Below are 20,011 nucleotides of genomic sequence, written 5' to 3'. Positions count from 1 at the left end.
TGTACAGCGTGTACAGAGCAGAGCCGCGTGTGTACGGGGTGTAGGGAGCAGAGCCACGTGTGTACAAGGTGTACGGAGCAGAGCCGCATGTGTACAAGTGCACGGAGCGGAGCCAGGTGTGTACAAGGTCTACGGAGCGGAGCCGCGTTTGTACAGTGTGTACATAGCAGAGGCGCATGTGTACAGCGTGTACGTAGCAAAGGCGCGTGTGTACAGCATGTACGTAGCAGAGGTACGTGTGTACAAGGTGTACGGAACAGAGCCGCGTGTGTACAAGGTGTGAGGAACAGAGCCGCATGTGTGCAAGGTGTACGGAACAGAGCTGCGTGAGTACAATGTGTACGGAGCAAAGTAGTGTGTAAAGAGGGTGTGGAGCAGAGCCGTGTGTGTATAGGGGGTATCAGGTGCAGTAATAAGGACACATACAGCAGCAGCGGCTCAGTATTGGGGTATCAAGTGCAGTAATAGGGACACATACGGCAGCAGAGGCTCAGTATTGGGGTATCAAGTGCAGTGATAGGGACACATACGGCAACAGCGGCACAGTATTGGAGTATCAGGTGCAGTAATAAGGACACATACGGCAGCAGCGGCTCAGTATTGGGGAACCAAGTGCAGTAATAGGGACATATACGGCAGCAGTGGCTCAGTATTGGGGTATCAGGTGCAGTAATAGGGACACATACGGCAGCAGAGGCTCAGTATTGGGGTATCAAGTGCAGTAATAGGGACACATACGGCAGCAGCGGCTCAGTATTGGGGTATCAGGTGCAGTAATAAGGACACATACGGCAACAGTGGCTCAGTATTGGGGTATCAAGTGCAGTAATAGGGATGTATACGGCAGCAGTGGCTCAGTATTGGGGTATCAGGTGCAGTAATAGGGAAACATATGGCAGCAGCGGCTCAGTATTGGGGTATCAAGTGCAGTAATAGGGACACATAAGGCAGCAGCGGCTCAGTATTGGGGTATCAGGTGCAGTAATAAGGACACATACGGCAACAGTGGCTCAGTATTGGGGTATCAAGTGCAGTAATAGGGACGTATACGGCAGCAGTGGCTCAGTATTGGGGTATCAGGTGCAGTAATAGGGAAACATATGGCAGCAGCGGCTCAGTATTGGGGTATCAAGTGCAGTAATAGGGACACATACGGCAGCAGCGGCACAGTATTGGAGTATCAGGTGCAGTAATAAGGACACATACGGCAGCAGCGGCTCAGTATTGGGGTATCAAGTGCAGTAATAGGGATGTATACGGCAGCAGTGGCTCAGTATTGGGGTATCAGGTGCAGTAATAGGGACACATACGGCAGCAGAGGCTCATTATTGGGGTATCAAGTGCAGTAATAGGGACACATACGGCAGCAGCGGCACAGTATTGGAGTATCAGGTGAAGTAATAGGGACACATATGGCAGCAGAGGCTCAGTATTGGGGTATCAAGTGCAGTAATAGGGACACATACGGCAGCAGCGGCTCAGCATTGGGGTATCAGGTGCAGTAATAGGGACACATACGGCAGCAGCGGCTCAGCATTGGGGTATCAGGTGCAGTAATAGGGACACATATGGCAGCAGAGGCTCAGTATTGGGGTATCAAGTGCAGTAATAGGGACACATACAGCAGCTCAGCATTGGGGTATCAGGTGCAGTAATAGGGACACATACTGCAGCAGCGGCTCAGCATTGGGATATCAGGTGCAGTAATAAGAACACATACAGCAGTAGCGGCTCAGCATTGGGGTATCAGGTGCAGTAATAGGGACACATACGGCAGCAGCGGCTCAACATTGGGGTATCAGGTGCAGTAATAGGGACACATACGGCAGCAGCGGCTCAGCATTGGGGTATCAGGTGCAGTAATAGGGACACATACGGCAGCAGCGGCTCAGCATTGGGGTATCAGCAGGATGAGTGGTTTGTGCAGGTTGGAGATAGATGTGATGGGGCTGGAATATGAGAAGTGAAATGTGTCATTGTTGTATTCTCTGTAGCAGAATCGTGGCTGGAGGAGTTGTCATGTCGGTCTGGGCCAGATGGAAAAGACGTGAAAAGTGACCGATTCCATCAGAAAGAACGTCAGTGGTAAGACACCAACTATACCTGTGCAGTAATCACATATGTTTTGTAGGACTGGTATTTACCACTCACCATATTGCGGTAATATCCATGTTGGTCTTTATATAGGGATTATTTTCAGTAACAGCGCAGTCATCTCCTACATCCACTATTAGGGTGCGTCACCAAGTTGTAATCACAGTTACCTAGTTATGGGCCCACTCAGAAGTTTCGCCCCCCCTGAACCGAAACCCTAGCTACGACTCTGGTCCAGAGGACAATGAAGAAGAAAGGATCTGAGCCACAATGCAGGACACAGTTATTGTTCTGAAATTTGCATTGACATTAAAATACAAAGGATGAATCTGAAGTAAGAATTACTGATCTGTGTCCAATTTTGTTGTTTGTTTCAGTTTAGTTGAACCTTTAATAGCAGTAACACATTAATTATCTGTGAATATGTGCTTTTCACATTGAAAGCAGGATAAAATGAAATTTTCATCAATGCTGAGCTTGATCATACGAACATCACAATTATGTTTTTAACCTTGTACTTTTCAAAAGAGAAATGAAAATAAAAAAATTTCACATACAAGAGAACACTCATTAGGAAGGCCAGAAGATTTTCCCCCTAACATTGTTTTCTTATGCTTTGAACACTGTGGATTAAAGAGCTTGTCGAGAATATGATGATGATGTTAAAATCACTAAGTGAGGTACGTTACTTCAATTACAGGACTATTTCCTCTTCTTTATGCTGAAGATAGTTCTTAATGACAGTAACTAGATGTTTGGGGTCAATCAGACTCCTCCCTCGTGGTACTGCTTTATGGATAAGTATCTGCCTGCATTTCTCAGCACTGAAGACACAAACGATCTTGACCAAATGCCCAACTCCATTTGATGAAACTTGCAAGGAGCCTCCATCATTCTTCATTGTTGCCTGCAGATAATCATTATTGTACCATTTTCCATCATTAAAACCAACAAATTGCCTATTGTTACATACAAATATTTGAAATTTTGACTCCTCAGTCAAGAGCACCTGCTATCATTTTTACTCCCCAAGGCATATGGTTTTATGCATACTTGAGATACTTGTCATTGTTTCCATTTCAAAGGTATAAATTTTTGGTTGCAATTCTTTGATAACGATCACTTCTAGCCAGACATCTCTGAACAGTAGCTGCTTGTAGCTGGGTCCCACCGATTGCTGCCAGTTCTGAGCCGATGGCACTCCTGGACATCATCTGATAACAAAGGGAAGTAAGCATGATGTGTCTTTCATCTCCTGCACCAAATTTCCTTGACCATAACTTTATATACAACCAGCAATGCTGAGAAATACAGGCAGATACTTATCCATTATGCCATACCATCAAGGAGGCATCTGGCAAACTACAAATTAATTTTGGATCAGGACAGCAACCCCAAACATACAGCCAATGTTGTTACAAACTATTTTCATCATAAGGAAGAAGTAGTAGTCTTGGAAATGATGATATAGCCCCTGTAAGCGTGTGGACTATACTGTCGCATTCCTGCTACTGAAGACACCAATTTCGCCATGTGAATTGTGTCATGCATTTTTGTGTATACAAACATGGTCAAAATTGTTGGTACCTCTCGTGTAATGACAAAAAAAAACCACATTGGTCACAGAAATAACTTGAATCTGACAAAAGTATTAATAAATAAAAAATCTATGAAACTGAACAAGTGAAAGTGAGACGTTGCTTTTCAACCATGCTTCCACAGAATTAAAAAAAAATAAAACTCATGAAATAGGCTTGGACAGAAATGATGGTACCCCTGAAAATAATGTGACAAAACGGACATGTTAAATCAAGGTGTGTCCACTAATTAGCATTACAGGTGTCTCCAATCTTGGAATCAGTAACTGGGCCTGTGTAGAGAGCTACAGATACTCACTGTGCTGTTTGGTGACATGGTGTGTATCACACTCAACATGGACCAGAGGAAGCGAGGGAAAAAGTTGTCTCAGGAGATTAGAAAGAAAATAATAGACAAATATGTTAAAGGTAAAAGTTATAAGACCATCTCCAAGCAGCTTGATGTTCCTGTGACTATAGTTGCACATATTATTCAGAAATTTAAGATCCATTGGACAGTAGCCAACCTCCCTGGACATGGCCGCAGGAGGAAAATTCATGACAAATCAAAGAGACGGATAATACGAATGGTAACAAAAGAGCCCAAATAACTTCTAAACAGATTAAAGGTGAACTTCAAGCTCAAGGTACATCAGTGTCAGATTGCACCATCCATCGTTGTTTGACCCAAAGTGGACTTCATGGGAGACGACCAAGCAGGACACCATTGTTGAAAAAAAATCAATAAAAAAGCCAGACTGGAATTTGCCAAACTACATGTTGACAAGCCACAAAGCTTCTGAGAGAATGTCCTAGGTACAGATGAGACAAAAATGGAACTTTTTTGGCATGGCACATCAGCTCTATGTTCACAGATGGAAAAATGAAGCATATCAAGAAAAGAACACTGTCACTATTGTGAAACATGGAGGAAGCTCTGTTATGTTCTGGGGCTGCTTTGCTGCATCTGGCACTGGGTGTTTAGAATCTGTGCAGGGTACAATGAATTCTCAAGACTGTCGAGGGGTTCTAGAGAAAAATGTGCTGCCCAGTGTCAGAAAGCTTGGTCTCAGTCGCAGGTCATGGGTCTTGCAACAGGATAATGACTCAAAACACACAGCCAAAAACACCCAAGAATGGCTAAGAGGAAAACATTGGACTATTCTGAAGTGGCCTTCTATGAGCCCTGACCTAAATCCTATTTAGCATCTTTGGAAAGATCTGAAACATGCCGTCTGGAAAAGGCAACCTTCAAACACGAGACAACGGGCGCAGTTTGCTCTTGAGGAGTGGGCCAAAATACCTGTCGAGAGGTGCAGAAGTCTCATTGACAGTTACAGAAACAGTTTGATTACAGTGATTGCCTCAAAAGGTTGTGCAACAAAATATTAAGTTATGGGTACCGTCATTTCTGTCCAGGCCTTTTTCATGAGTTTTATTTTTTTTAAATTCTGTGGAAGCATGGTTGAAAAGCAAGGTCTGACTTTCATTTGTTCATTTTCATATATTTTTTATTACTTTTGTCAGATTCAAGTTATTTCTGTGACCATTGTGGGTTTTTCTGTCATTAAACGAGGGGTACCAACAATTTTGACCATATACTGTGTGTGTGTATATATATATATATATATATATATATATATATATATATATATATATACACACACACACACGCACTATACTATATATATAGTATCATGTGAAGTGTAAACTATGTCATGTAGTTTTGAAATGTATTCGATAATCATGTGATATAATGTGAATTGTCATGTATGATGACATGGTAATGTATAGATAATGTAAAGGTTATTATGAATAATGTGAGTAGTGTCTAGTGCAGCTTAAGTATAGGGTAAGGAATAGATTAGGATTTAGGACAGAAGATAGCGACTGTAGGTAGATGATGCAGTGTAAGATACAGTTAATATTTGGAACTAGCTCATAGTGGGAGAGGAAAGTGCCAATAAAAAGGACACTGCTTACTGTTTTGAAAAGAGTTCGTTAGCTGGAGTGATAAGGTCAAGTTTAAAGGTGCAGTGGGCTGATAGTGGAAGTGAGTGCATATTGTTCTGGGCAGTACAAGGCCTTAAAAAAAATTCCCTGCGGACATTAATGCAACATCCAGAGGTCAATGTTCTATACAAGTGCTATGGCAAGCACCTCAACCCTTTTTATGAAGAGGAAGATGGACGTGTAACCGCGTGTGGGAAAGGTAATGGATCTCAATTGTACTGCAGAACTGGACTGGGAATACCTAAGGCTGACAGGATCAATGAATGCAGGGATAGTCCAGGAAGAACAGATAAAAAAGCTGGAAATTTACTGTACTGAGGAAACAAGAAATGGAGAGTGTTGTGCCTGATCCTGCGTGTTACAAGCACTTGAACTGTCGAGTAAATGTCTGTGGGTTGAAACGAACTGGATGTCTCCTGGTTTGTGTGTGGTGGGTCCTAAAGTTAAAGACCTGGAGATGGATGAGGCCTGTGATCTGCAAGTGAGTCTAAAGCCCCCGTCACACATAGTGATCTCACTAGCGAGATCGCTGCTGAGTCACAAGTTTTGTGATGCAACAGCGATCTCACCAGTGAGATCGCTGTGTGTGACACTGACCACCGACCGGCCCCCCTGCCGGTTATTGCTGATCGTCCTGGAATGGCCAGGTCATTTTTTTGATCGCTGGTCTCCCGCTGGCCAGCACGCATCGCTGCGTGTGACAGGCGGGAGACCAGTGATCAGCGCGCTGGTAACTAAGGTAAACGTCGCATTTCTAAGATGTGTACCTTAGTTACCAGCACGCTGGTGCAGGCAGCTGGTAACCAAGGTACACATTGGGTTTCTAAGTGCCGCGCGCTGCTTAGAAACCCAATGTGTACCTTGGTTACCAGCTCCCTGCACCAGCGCGCTGGTATCTAAGGAACACAGTGGGTAACTAAGCGACGTGCATCGCTTGTTACTCTCCTGTCGCTGGTGCTGATCGCTGGTGAAGCTGCCTGTTTGGCAGCTCACAAGCGGTCATGTAGCGACACACCAGCGATCATGTAGCAACACACCAGCGATTCTGACAAGGTAATATCGTTGTCGGGATCGCTGGTGCTTCGCTATGTGTGACGCGGCCCTAACGCACATTGGGACTGGGACACAATTTTTCTGTAAAGTGCTAGGGCAACATTAAGCACTAGTTAGTGCGCGACTACTGCCCTTTGTCATGGCAACTTACACCCCCACAGATTACTGATCTCAACACCATTAGGTATGTATGGGTTTACACAAAGAGACAGAAGGATTTGCACAAGTCTATATCCACAGAAAAACCATGGTTAGTTTCCCAAGATGCTTGAAATAATCTCCCTGCCAAAATCCTTCAAAACCGTGTGAAAGTGTACCTACGAAAATTGATGCTGTTTTGAATGCAGAGGGCGGTCACACCAAACATTTACTTGACTTGGAATTCTTTTTTGTTCACTTACTTTACATATCGTTTATTAATTAAAATAAACTATTAACACTTCTATTTGTGACAGCATTCTTACTCTGCAGCATTTTTCCCACATCGGTCTACAGGACCAGTTTTAGATCAGTGGGGCCGTGGGCAAAAGTTTTAATTTGGATCCTAAATGCTAACATAATGCACCTCACACAAACATTTCGATTCCATTTACATGTGCTGAGTCAGACTGTTAAGCAAGCGCAATCGACAATATCGAAGTCATTCTGCGTTTGTTTCTCAGCCTCTTCACTCAGAATGACAAAGAATGATGGGCACAGAACGATAACTGGTAGATCAATCTTATACAGTAGAAAAACCTCGGCACACAAATTTTGATGAATTCAATGTTAATTACTCCAAAAATGAAAAAATGGACCAAAGACTATGTCATACAGATAATCAATAATCAATCAACGTTTTGGCCATGGGGCCTTTATCAAGATTTTATCTGAAATAAATCCAAAAAAATAAAAATCATAATGTAAAATTTATGCCATATAATGTTCTACTTAATAAGACTAAAGCAATTCTGATAAAATTATTTCAATACATATATACTGATACAGAGATGGTACCTCAGATTACCACCACAGAGATAAACAATAATCATCTCATAAAAAATCATATCCATCTTATATAAAACCTTATATAAAACACTGATTTGGTGCCATACAAAAAACAAAAAAATATTCTAATACCTGTATGAATTATGGTCCTAAGACGTCAAGACAGGAATCCATCATATGCTCATTTCACACGGATGAATGTGGGTTACCTTTTACCAAAAAGATACATACATGAATGTCTATATACTGAAAGATAGAGAACACCACGCGCTCCAGCTTGAGCGACCGCTTTAAAGGAGACAAGGAAAGGGCAAAGAAATCAGTCTACGCATACCACCAATAAGAACATCCAAAAGACGTGCCGACAAGGGCCAGTGACCGTGAGGTGTGCTCCGCAAATGCCCTGCAGATACCGGCTTCCTTATATGCCAGTAATGAAAGACACTTCCGGGGTGTCGGCGTGTATCAAAACCGACTGTGCATGCGCCGTCGAAGGCTGACGGAAACACCCGAGGTGCAAAAGCGTCGTGAAGCCGAAGATAGCTGGGAAGTTACGAAGTCCATTTAAAGCCACTGCCTGTGCTCAGGAAGATAAGGTGTGCAGACACCATCACCGATTCATGAAGAGAAAGACTCATTTATCGCGGGTGTTTTTAGTTTGCAACTGAAAAGAAAAAAGATAAGAAAAAGAGATTATTAGTGAAAGTGTAATCCCTAATCACTCCAATAAAAAAAATTTTGTCAAAGGAAAAAAGTAAAAAATAAAAAACTATCGATCAGATTATTCTTTTATCGCAAGAAGAATCAAACTAACATCATACATTGTACCAAAGCACACATTAGCAGTATACCATGAATAAGGTTGAATTCACATTAGGTAATATCCAACAATGATAAAAATGCTGTGAAAACAGAAATAAAGGAAAAATCCAGATATGGGTGACAAAACCTAACAACATACATTGAGATCCTTTCATAGGGAAAAGGAATTATCCTACACCTTTAAACTAACCAATAATATCAAACTCTCTGGTCAACCCCAGTGGTGCTAGGGTCTGTAGAGCAGGGGTCCCCAACCACCGGTCTACGGCCCAGAACCGGGCCATTGCAGTTCTGTTGCTGGTCTGCAGAGCCACTGCTCAGAATGCTGGACACATGGGGAGCCGGCGGCTGTAGCACTGTAGTGACAGCTGCAACCGCCGGCTTCCAGAAGACATCGATATTCACCCTCAGTTCCTGCATCCCTATCGGGCATGGAAGCTTCATCCAGTGCTAAGCGGTCACGTAGTACCGCTCATTAATGTCATGAAAATGGGCGCGACTCCACTCTCATAGGCGTGGCGTCCATATTCATGACTTTAATGAGCAGTAGAACGTGACAGGAAGAAGCTGAGGCGCCAGGATAGGGATTGCAGGGAAGCTCAGTGACAGTGTGAAGGTAAGTATGATGGGGAGGAAGGGGGAGCCCAGCCATGCATACAAGGGTGGGAGCAGAGCCATGCATACAAGGGTGGGAGCGGAGCCCTGCATACAAGGGTGGGAGCGGAGCCCTGCATACAAGGGTGGGAGCAGAGCCATGCATACAAGGGTGGGAGCAGAGCCATGCATACAAGGGTGGGAGCAGAGCCATGTATACAACAGTGGGAGCAGAGCCATGTATACAAGAGTGGGAGCAGAGCCATGTAACAAGAGTGGGAGCAGAGCCATGTATACAAGGGTGGGAGCAGAGCCATGTATACAAGCGTGGGAGCGGAGCCATGCAAACAAGGGTGGGAGCGGAGCCATGTATACAAGGGTGGGAGAAGAGCCATGCATACAAAGGTGGGAGTGAGAGCCATGTATACCAGGGTGGGAGCAGAGCCATGTATACCAGGGTGGGAGCAGAGCCATGTATACAAGGGTAGGAGCGGAGCCATGCATACAAGGGTGGGAGCGGAGCCATGTATACAAGAGTGGGAGCGGAGCCATGTATACAAGGGTGGGAGCAGAGCCATGTATACAAGGGTAGGAGTGGAGCCATGCATACAACGGTGGGAGCAGAGCCATGCATACAAGGGTGTCACTGTCTCCCATCACCTCTAGATGGGACCGTCTTGTTGCAGGAAAACAAGCCCAGTGCTCCCACTAATACAGGGAAACAAGCCCGGTGCTCCCACTCATTCAAAACCTATGGTGAGTTGAGTCACATTCACATTATAAATGTTATAATTAAATGATAAGTATGCACTACTAAACTACAACCCTGTCCATAGCCCCGCCCCTTATGACCAAAGCCTCACCCCTGCCACACCTTCATCCCCGCCCTGTTGGGCCATGGAAGAATGGTCTTGCCTGAAGCCAGTCCCTGGTGTAAAAAAGGTTGGGGACCACTGCTGTAGAGTGTGGATCCAATAGGATTCACGCTCCTTTAATCTTTTTACCCTATCACCTCCTCTCCTAGCCAATAAACTTGATCAATAACTTGATACTTCAATTGAGTGACAGAATGGCCACAAGACTTAAAGTGGGCTAGAATGGGCAATAATGTCTGCCCACACCTAATTGTAGGTTTGTGTTGTGAGATGCGGTCGCGGATATGTTGGGTAGTCTCCCCAACATATCCGAGACCGCATGGGCACTTAATAAAGTACACTACAAAAGAGGAATTGCATGTAAAATATCCATTAATTGGATAGCGACGGCCCGTGCGGGGATGTGTGAAGAAATCCCCTTCTGTAATGTTAGAACATTGTAAACACCCCAGACACGGAAATGTACCCCTGCGGGAAATGGCTAGTATTTTTTGAATACGTTCTTTCTTATTAGAGCCAACATCAGCCCTAACCAAAAAATTTTTGTTATTATTCGGTCTCTTGTAACACATAATGGGTTTTGAAAGAAACTCTGGAATAGTGGGATATGAATTTTTAAGTAGATCCCAATGTTTCAGGATACACTGATTTATTAAATTATTAAAAGGATGGAATGTGCTAACGAAAGCCACTCTGTTTTTATTATCCCTATGGAGGGACGGATTCCTAAATTCTTTAAGTGTCTGTATCGGATAACCTCTACTTTGGAACCGTGCCTCCATTTCCTGATGTAGTTCCCTAGTAGTGAGATTTGAAACAATCCTATCTATCCTCACATGTTGTGATCTTGGTAACGCCCGTTTTGTGTGTTTTGGATGACTGCTCCCAAAGTGAAGTAAACTATTCTTATCAGTTGATTTGATATACAAATCAATTTCAATTGAACCATCTGGTTTAACTGTCACAAGAGTATCAAGGAAATTAATAGAGTGACAATCATGGTGAAGGGAGAAGGTGAGACCCGCAATAGATGTATTTAAATCATTAAAAAAAAACAAAAAAAGTGTCCTCGCCCCCATCCATACCAAAAAAAGTCATCAATATAACGTTTCCAATACATTGCATGTCATATAAATAAAAGATGATTGTACACAAAAGAGTCCTCAAAATGCGCTATAAATATATTGGCATGGGGGGTGCCACATTTGAACCCATAGCCGTTCTTTTATTCTGTATATAGAACTGATCTTCAAAAAGAAAAAAATTATTTGTCAGGATTAACCCTCCATCAGGAACAATGGATCTGACAGGCGCAGCTCTTCTACTTTCATTTCTCCCTTCTCACCAGATTTTCAGGAAACCCCCTCCCTCTAGATAGTCTCCTGGCTCTAGCTGCTGTGTGAAACCTGATACCACAGTTGGTCTGCAGAGCTTCAGGAAGGAAGATATAGCTGTGCTGGCTTCTTAGGCTCATTGGTCCCAAACACATCACACTTTATAAGGTTGGTATGTAATGTTTTTAGTCATTACTATTGTTTATTTAGCTTGTTTTATGAATGGATAGAGAAAGGTTTGTGGATATTTCATATAAATAAGGCAGATTTTCTTACAAATGAAAGTGTACTTCTCAGGAGTTTTGAAATTTGTGTATATCAAAGTTATTACTTTTATGTTGAGTAAATGGGTTTGTTTGGCACCTGATAATGTGTAGTCTCTTTTATTACATCCCTATGAAGGTCTCTGATCACTTTTAGATCACTGAAATTGAGAAAATTAGATATTCTAGGCATTTTTCTAGCCTGCGCTTGACAGGCACATTGTTCCATTACGAGTTAGTGCGAATATTGTTCCTGACGGAGGGTTTTGTAAAGTCCCTACAGAACTCGATCTGATCACCAGTAAAGTTAGTACTCTTAGATAGAAATGTGACCATAGACTCAATATCATCTCGGTGTACAATGCTCGTATACAAGCTGTTCACATCAAGTGTGATCAGTCTACTACCCATCGGACCAATTGATCTGATGCTCTGTAAAAAATCTGAGGTGTCTTTTATATAAGATTTAATAAGAGGAACGTACGGGGTGAGTATTTTCTCTAATGTAATAGATAGCGGAGACAGGACTGAGTTAGTGGAGGCCACTCTAGGCCGTCCAGGTGGTTTTGATAAATCCTTATGGATTTTTTGGGAAAGTGATTAAAAATTCACCAAGCTTTAAATCAATAGTGCCTAACTGGCAATAAAAATTGACAAGATTTTTAATCTTTCTCGCTATCTCAAAGGTTGGATTATAGGAGATAGGCGGATATAAGTATCAGTGTGACACAGTTGTGATAAAATGTCCGTAACATAATAGGAGCGATCCATTACAACTATAGCCCCTCCTATGTCGGCTGGCTTTTTAATTAACTTTTTATTTTCTTTTAGACTATTCAAACACCTTTTCTCCTCTACCGTAAGATTATTTTTAATCCGTACTGAATCTCTATTCACAGTTTTTATAGTTTCAGCAATATCCCGATGGACTAGATCAATAAATGTTTCCACCGGATGGTAAATGCATGGAGGTGAAAAATTACTTACAGACCGTAAATTCAAAGATTGCAATGAAAACTTCGACGATTTATCAACAAGGTCCACCTTATTACCCGATGTTCCATCAGAGAAAAGTAGCTTTAGATGTAACGTCCTATAGAACCTATGCAGGTCCTGATCCAATCGAAATGTATTAAACGCCGATGTAGGGCAAAAAGTTAAACCCTTCTGTAATAAAGTCATTTCTGAGGGGGAAAGGCATTCTGATGAGATGTTATATGCAATGTTCTCTTGTGAATGCCTACCTGAGACCGCGTGGTCATCCTCTGTTGATCTGTTACTCCGCCGTTTCCCCCTCCACGTCTTCCTCCTAAAAAAGGAGTAGTGGATGAACGTGAAGCTCCATCACTGTCTGAGCTGGTAGATACAGAACTGTACCCCCGTCGAAAAGAACGAGTATTCCTGTAAGTATTGGAAAGACGCCATCTGTAAACTTGATTATTATGGTAGTCATCCATGCCCCGGAGAAACTTACTCTTCTTCCTAATTTGTAAACTATTATGAAATTTAAAAATGGTTTGATCCAATTTAGTTTTTAAAGTATTGTAATCTTCAGTCGGAATAGTATTAACCAATTGTTGTTCTGTCGCTGAAATTTTAGCATTCAAATCGGTGATCTCCTTTTGTAAAAAAATCAATATTTAATATAATTATGTCCATAGAACACTTATTCAAAATAGATTCAAACCTTGAACAAAATTCAGTGTTATCCTGAAATAAAGTAGGTCTCAGTGAAACTCTCAATCCTCGTGGAATACGACTGACCCTATGGTATTCTGCCAACGTTGTGCAATGGAGATCAAGAGCTGTCAGTCTCCTCGAATCCTTTTCCAAATTTCTTGTACGTAGTGCCTCAGAAGGAGTATATAAAAAATCACCTGAAGTTTTAACTTTAGAGAGAATGTTGGAAGATTCTTTCCTGATTAAATGAAAATGTTGAAAAAGACATTTATACTGCAGGGGCTACACTCGAAAAAAGATCAATACTGTAGAGGACGGGGTGCTCACTGCCAATATAGGTGCTTAGAGGTAAAAAAAAACATATACTGTATATACACTCACTGGCCACTTTATTAGGTACACCATGCTAGTAACGGGTTGGACCCCCTTTTGCCTTCAGAACTGCCTCAATTCTTCGTGGCAGAGATTCAACAAGGTGCTGGAAGCATTCCTCAGAGATTTTGGACCATATTGACATGATGGCATCACACAGTTGGCGCAGATTTGTCGGCTGCACATCCCTGATGCGAATCTCCCGTTCCACCACATCCCAAAGATGCTCTATTGGATTGAGATCTGGTGACTGAGGAGGCCATTTGAGTACAGTGAACTCATTGTCATGTTCAAGAAACCAATCTGAGATGATTCGAGCTTTATGACATGGCGCATTATCCTGCTGAAAGTAGCCATCAGATGTTGGGTACATTGTGGTCATAAAGGGATGGACATGGTCAGCAACAATACTCAGGTAGGCTGTGGCGTTGCAACGATGCTCAATTGGTACCAAGGGGCCCAAAGAGTGCCAAGAAAAAATTCCCCACACCATGACACCACCACCACCAGCCTGAACCGTTGATACAAGGCTGGATGGATCCATGCTTTCATGTTGTTTACGCCAAATTCTGACCCTACCATCCGAATGTCGCAGCAGAAATCGAGACTCATCAGACCAGGCAACGTTTTTCCAATCTTCTACTGTCCAATTTCGATGAGCTTGTGCAAATTGTAGCCTCAGTTTCCTGTTCTTAGCTGAGAGGAGTGGTACCCAGTGTGGTCTTCTGCTGCTGTAGCCCATCTGCCTCAAAGTTCGACGCACTGTGCGTTCAGAGATGCTCTTCTGCCTACCTTGGTTGTAACGGGTGGCAATTTGAGTCACTGTTGCCTTTCTATCAGCTCGAACCAGTATGCCCATTCTCCTCTGACCTCTGGCATCAACAAGGCATTTCCGCCCACAGAACTGCCGCTCACTGGATTTTTTTTCTTTTTCGGACCATTCTCTGTAAACCCTAGAGATGGTTGTGCGTGAAAATCCCAGTAGATCAGCAGTTTCTGAAATACTCAGACCAGCCCTTCTGGCACCAACAATCATGCCACGTTCAAAGGCACTCAAATCACCTTTCTTCCCCATACTGATGCTCGGTTTGAACTGCAGGAGATTGTCTTGACCATGTCTACATGCCTAAATGCACTGAGTTGCCGCCATGTGATTGGCTGATTAGAAATTAAGTCTTAACACACAGTTGGACAGGTGTACCTAATAAAGTGGCCAGTGAGTGTATATATATATATATATATATATATATATATATACAGTGGGGAAAAAAAGTATTTAGTCAGTCAGCAATAGTGCAAGTTCCACCACTTAAAAAGATGAGAGGCGTCTGTAATTTACATCATAGGTAGACCTCAACTATGGGAGACAAACTGAGAAAAAAAAATCCAGAAAATCACATTGTCTGTTTTTTTTCATTTTATTTGCATATTATGGTGGAAAATAAGTATTTGGTCAGAAACAAGCAATCAAGATTTCTGGCTCTCACAGACCTGTAACTTCTTCTTTAAGAGTCTCCTCTTTCCTCCACTCATTACCTGTAGTAATGGCACCTGTTTAAACTTGTTATCAGTATAAAAAGACACCTGTGCACACCCTCAAACAGTCTGACTCCAAACTCCACTATGGTGAAGACCAAAGAGCTGTCTAAGGACACCGGAAACAAAATTGTAGCCCTGCACCAGGCTGGGAAGACTGAATCTGCAATAGCCAACCAGCTTGGAGTGAAGAAATCAACTGTGGGAGCAATAATTAGAAAATGGAAGACATACAAGACCACTGATAATCTCCCTCGATCTGGTGCTCCACACAAAATCCCACCCCGTGGGGTCAGAATGATCACAAGAACGGTGAGCACAAATCCCAGAACCACGCGGGGGGACCTAGTGAATGAACTGCAGAGAGCTGGGACCAATGTAACAAGGCCTACCATAAGTAACACACTACGCCACCATGGACTCAGATCCTGCAGTGCCAGACGTGTCCCACTGCTTAAGCCTGTACATGTCCGGGCCCGTCTGAAGCTTGCTAGAGAGCATTTGGATGATCCAGAGGAGTTTTGGGAGAATGTCCTATGGTCTGATGAAACCAAACTGGAACTGTTTGGTAGAAACACAACTTGTCGTGTTTGGAGGAAAAAGAATACTGAGTTGCATCCATCAAACACCATACCTACTGTAAAGCATGGTGGTGGAAACATCATGCTTTGGGGCTGTCTCTGCAAAGGGGCCAGGACGACTGATCCGGGTACATGAAAGAATGAATGGGGCCATGTATCGTGAGATTTTGAGTGCAAACCTCCTTCCATCAGCAAGGGCATTGATGATGAAACGTGGCTGGGTCTTTCAACATGACAATGATCCAAAGCACACCGCCAGGGCAACGAAGGAGTCGCTTCGTGAGAAGCATTTCAAGGTCCTGGAGTGGCCTAGCCAGTCTCCAGATCTCAACCCTATAGAAAACCTTTGGAGGGAGTTGAAAGTCCGTGTTGCCAAGCGAAAAGCCAAAAACATCACTGCTCTAGAGGAGATCTGCATGGAGGAATGGGCCAACATACCAACAACAGTGTGTGGCAACCTTGTGAAGACTTACAGAAAACGTTTGACCTCTGTCATTGCCAACAAAGGATATATCACAAAGTATTGAGATGAAATTTTGTTTCTGACCAAATACTTATTTTCCACCATAATATGCAAATAAAATGAAAAAAAAAACAGACAATGTGATTTTCTGGATTTTTTTTTCTCAGTTTGTCTCCCATAGTTGAGGTCTACCTATGATGTAAATTACAGACGCCTCTCATCTTTTTAAGTGGTGGAACTTGCACTATTGCTGACTGACTAAATACTTTTTTTCCCCACTGTATATGCTTTAGTCTTATTAAGTAGAACATTACAGTTAGGTCCATATATATTTGGACAGAGACAACATTTTTCTAAGTTTGGTTCTAGACATTACCACAATGAATTTTAAACAAAACAATTCAGATGCAGTTGAAGTTCAGACTTTCAGCTTTCATTTGAGGGTATCCACACTAAAATTAGATGAAGGGTTTAGGAGTTTCAGCTCCTTAACATGTGCCACCCTGTTTATAAAGGGACCAAAAGTAATTGGACTGATTAAACATTTGGAAATAAAATGTTCATTTCTAGTACTTGGTTGAAAACCCTTTGCTGGCAATGACTGCCTGAAGTCTTGAACTCATGGACATCACCAGATGCTGTTTCCTCCTTTTTGATGCTCTGCCAGGTCTTCACAGCGGTGGTTTTCAGTTGCTGTTTGTTTGTGGGCCTTTCTGTCTGAAGTTTAGTCTTTAACAAGTGAAATGCATGCTCAATTGGGTTGAGATCAGGTGACTGACTTGGCCATTCAAGAATATTCCACTTCTTTGCTTTAATAAACTCTTGGGTTGCTTTGGCTTTATGTTTTGGGTCATTGTCCAAATATATATGGACCTCACGGTATATATAGATATCTCATATATGTCTGTGCTCTATGTATATAGTATAGTATATAGTGTAGATAGATAGGTAGAATACTTACCAGTTGCGGGTAGAAGAAAGGTAATTCCGGCAGCCAAATAGGAAAGGGTTCTTTACAGTTAGAACAGTCAGACCGTGGCATGCTGACCACCAGCGGTAGTAATGGCAGACACTAACAACTTTTACAAAGGGCTGGATGATTTTGTCAGTGCAAATAATATTCTGGGTTATTATTAATTTACTGACAAAATGTATGATTGGTGGAGAAAGGTTGAACTTGATGGACTGAGGTCTTTTCTCAAACTATCTATATCAAGGTTAGATTTCAGAAAGGCAGATTTTACAGGACTCAAAGAGAATCGGAGGGATGCAATGGCTGGATATTCTTAAGGACAAAAATGGCCAGGAAGGATGGGAAATCTTGAAAAATGAGATTCTCAAAGCACAATCATTAACAATTCCGAAAAGAGGGAATAATAGGAAGCATTTAAAGAAACTATTTAAGGAAACTAGGATGGATGAACACACAACTTAAACACATGCTAAAAAGGAAGACATAAATCTTTATCAAATGGAAAGAGGGAGGCATATCTAAAGATATAATGCTGTCTGCAGAACCTGCAAGGCACAAATCAGATTATCTAAAGCTGACAATGAATTTAAGCCCCCATTACACACTGCGATATCGCTAGCAATATCGCTGTAAAGTCACCGATTTTGTGACGTTGCAGCGATATTGCTAGCGATATCGCTGTATGTGATACTTACCTCCGACCGGCTCCCCCACTGATTACTGCTGATCGCGGGAGAAGCTCCTGGACCATTCCTCGTTGGCGACTTCCTGGGGCGCTTCCTGTGGCGCCGACGAGCGACGCGTGGAGCCGGGCGGGAGGATGCAGGATCGCCGCGTCTGACAGGTAAGTAGCTACCCCGGTCCCCAGCGATGTCGCTGGTGAGATCTGCCTGTTTGGGAGCTCACTAGCGACCACCTAGCGATGCACCAGCGATCCTGACCGCGTCATATCGCTGGTCAGGATTGCTGGTGCATCGCTAGGTGTAACGGTACCCTAAGGCTTGCAAGAGACATCAAAAGCAATAAAAAGGATTTTGGGGATATGTCAAAAGTAAAGGAAAAGTCAAAGATGCTATAGAATTTTTACAGGATGAAAATGATGAAATGGTAAGAAAGGATGCTGAGAAGGTCGAACTTTTAAATTCCTATTTTGCATCTGTTTTCTCTCAGAAAGGAAATGTAACATCAACTGATCTTCACTGCCCTATTAAAGGAATATAAGAATCCACACTATCCATAAACAGAGAGATGGTGAGGGAATACTTAGCTAACATAGGTGAATTCCAGTCTCCAGGTCCAGATGAATTACACCCCAGAGTACTGAAGGAGATAGCAGAAGAAATTTTTGAACCACTCTCCATAATCTTTGAAAATTCGTGGAGAACAGGAGAAGTCCCCAAAGACTGGAGAAGAGCAAATGTTGTTCCTATCTTCAAAAAGGGGAAGAAGGTGGACCCAGGGAACTATAGGCTGGTGAGTCTGACTTCTATACCCGGAAAGATCTTTGAACAAATTGTTAAACAACATGTATATACAGTGGGGCAAACAAGTATTTAGTCAGTCAGCAATAGTGCAAGTTCCACCACTTAAAAAGATGAGAGGCGTCTGTAATTTACATCATAGGTAGACCTCAACTATGGGAGACAAACTGAGAAAAAAAAATCCAGAAAATCACATTGTCTGTTTTTTTTTCATTTTATTTGCATATTATGGTGGAAAATAAGTATTTGGTCAGAAACAAGCAATCAAGATTTCTGGCTCTCACAGACCTGTAACTTCTTCTTTAAGAGTCTCCTCTTTCCTCCACTCATTACCTGTAGTAATGGCACCTGTTTAAACTTGTTATCAGTATAAAAAGACACCTGTGCACACCCTCAGTCTGACTCCAAACTCCACTATGGTGAAGACCAAAGAGCTGTCAAAGGACACCAGAAACAAAATTGTAGCCCTGCACCAGGCTGGGAAGACTGAATCTGCAATAGCCAACCAGCTTGGAGTGAAGAAATCAACTGTGGGAGCAATAATTAGAAAATGGAAGACATACAAGACCACTGATAATCTCCCTCGATCTGGTGCTCCACGCAAAATCCCACCCTGTGGGGTCAGAATGATCACAAGAACGGTGAGCACAAATCCCAGAACCACGCGGGGGGACCTAGTGAATGAACTGCAGAGAGCTGGGACCAATGTAACAAGGCCTACCATAAGTAACACACTACGCCACCATGGACTCAGATCCTGCAGTGCCAGACGTGTCCCACTGCTTAAGCCTGTACATGTCCAGGCCCGTCTGAAGTTTGCTAGAGAGCATTTGGATGATCCAGAGGAGTTTTGGGAGAATGTCCTATGGTCTGATGAAACCAAACTGGAAGTGTTTGGTAGAAACACAACTTGTCGTGTTTGGAGGAAAAAGAATACTGAGTTGCATCCATCAAACACCATACCTACTGTAAAGCATGGTGGTGGAAACATCATGCTTTGGGGCTGTTTCTCTGCAAAGGGGCCAGGACGACTGATCCGGGTACATGAAAGAATGAATGGGGCCATGTATCGTGAGATTTTGAGTGCAAACCTCCTTCCATCAGCAAGGGCATTGATGATGAAACGTGGCTGGGTCTTTCAACATGACAATGATCCAAAGCACACACCAGGGCAACGAAGGAGTGGCTTCGTAAGAAGCATTTCAAGGTCCTGGAGTGGCCTAGCCAGTCTCCAGATCTCAACCCTATAGAAAACCTTTGGAGGGAGTTGAAAGTCCGTGTTGCCAAGCGAAAAGCCAAAAACATCACTGCTC

This window comes from Dendrobates tinctorius, unplaced genomic scaffold (assembly GCF_039654945.1).
Source record: "Dendrobates tinctorius isolate UK_male_01 unplaced genomic scaffold, ASM3965494v1 ptg000003l, whole genome shotgun sequence".
In the NCBI taxonomy this organism is placed as follows: domain Eukaryota; kingdom Metazoa; phylum Chordata; class Amphibia; order Anura; family Dendrobatidae; genus Dendrobates; species Dendrobates tinctorius.
This window is presented reverse-complemented; position numbering follows the sequence as displayed.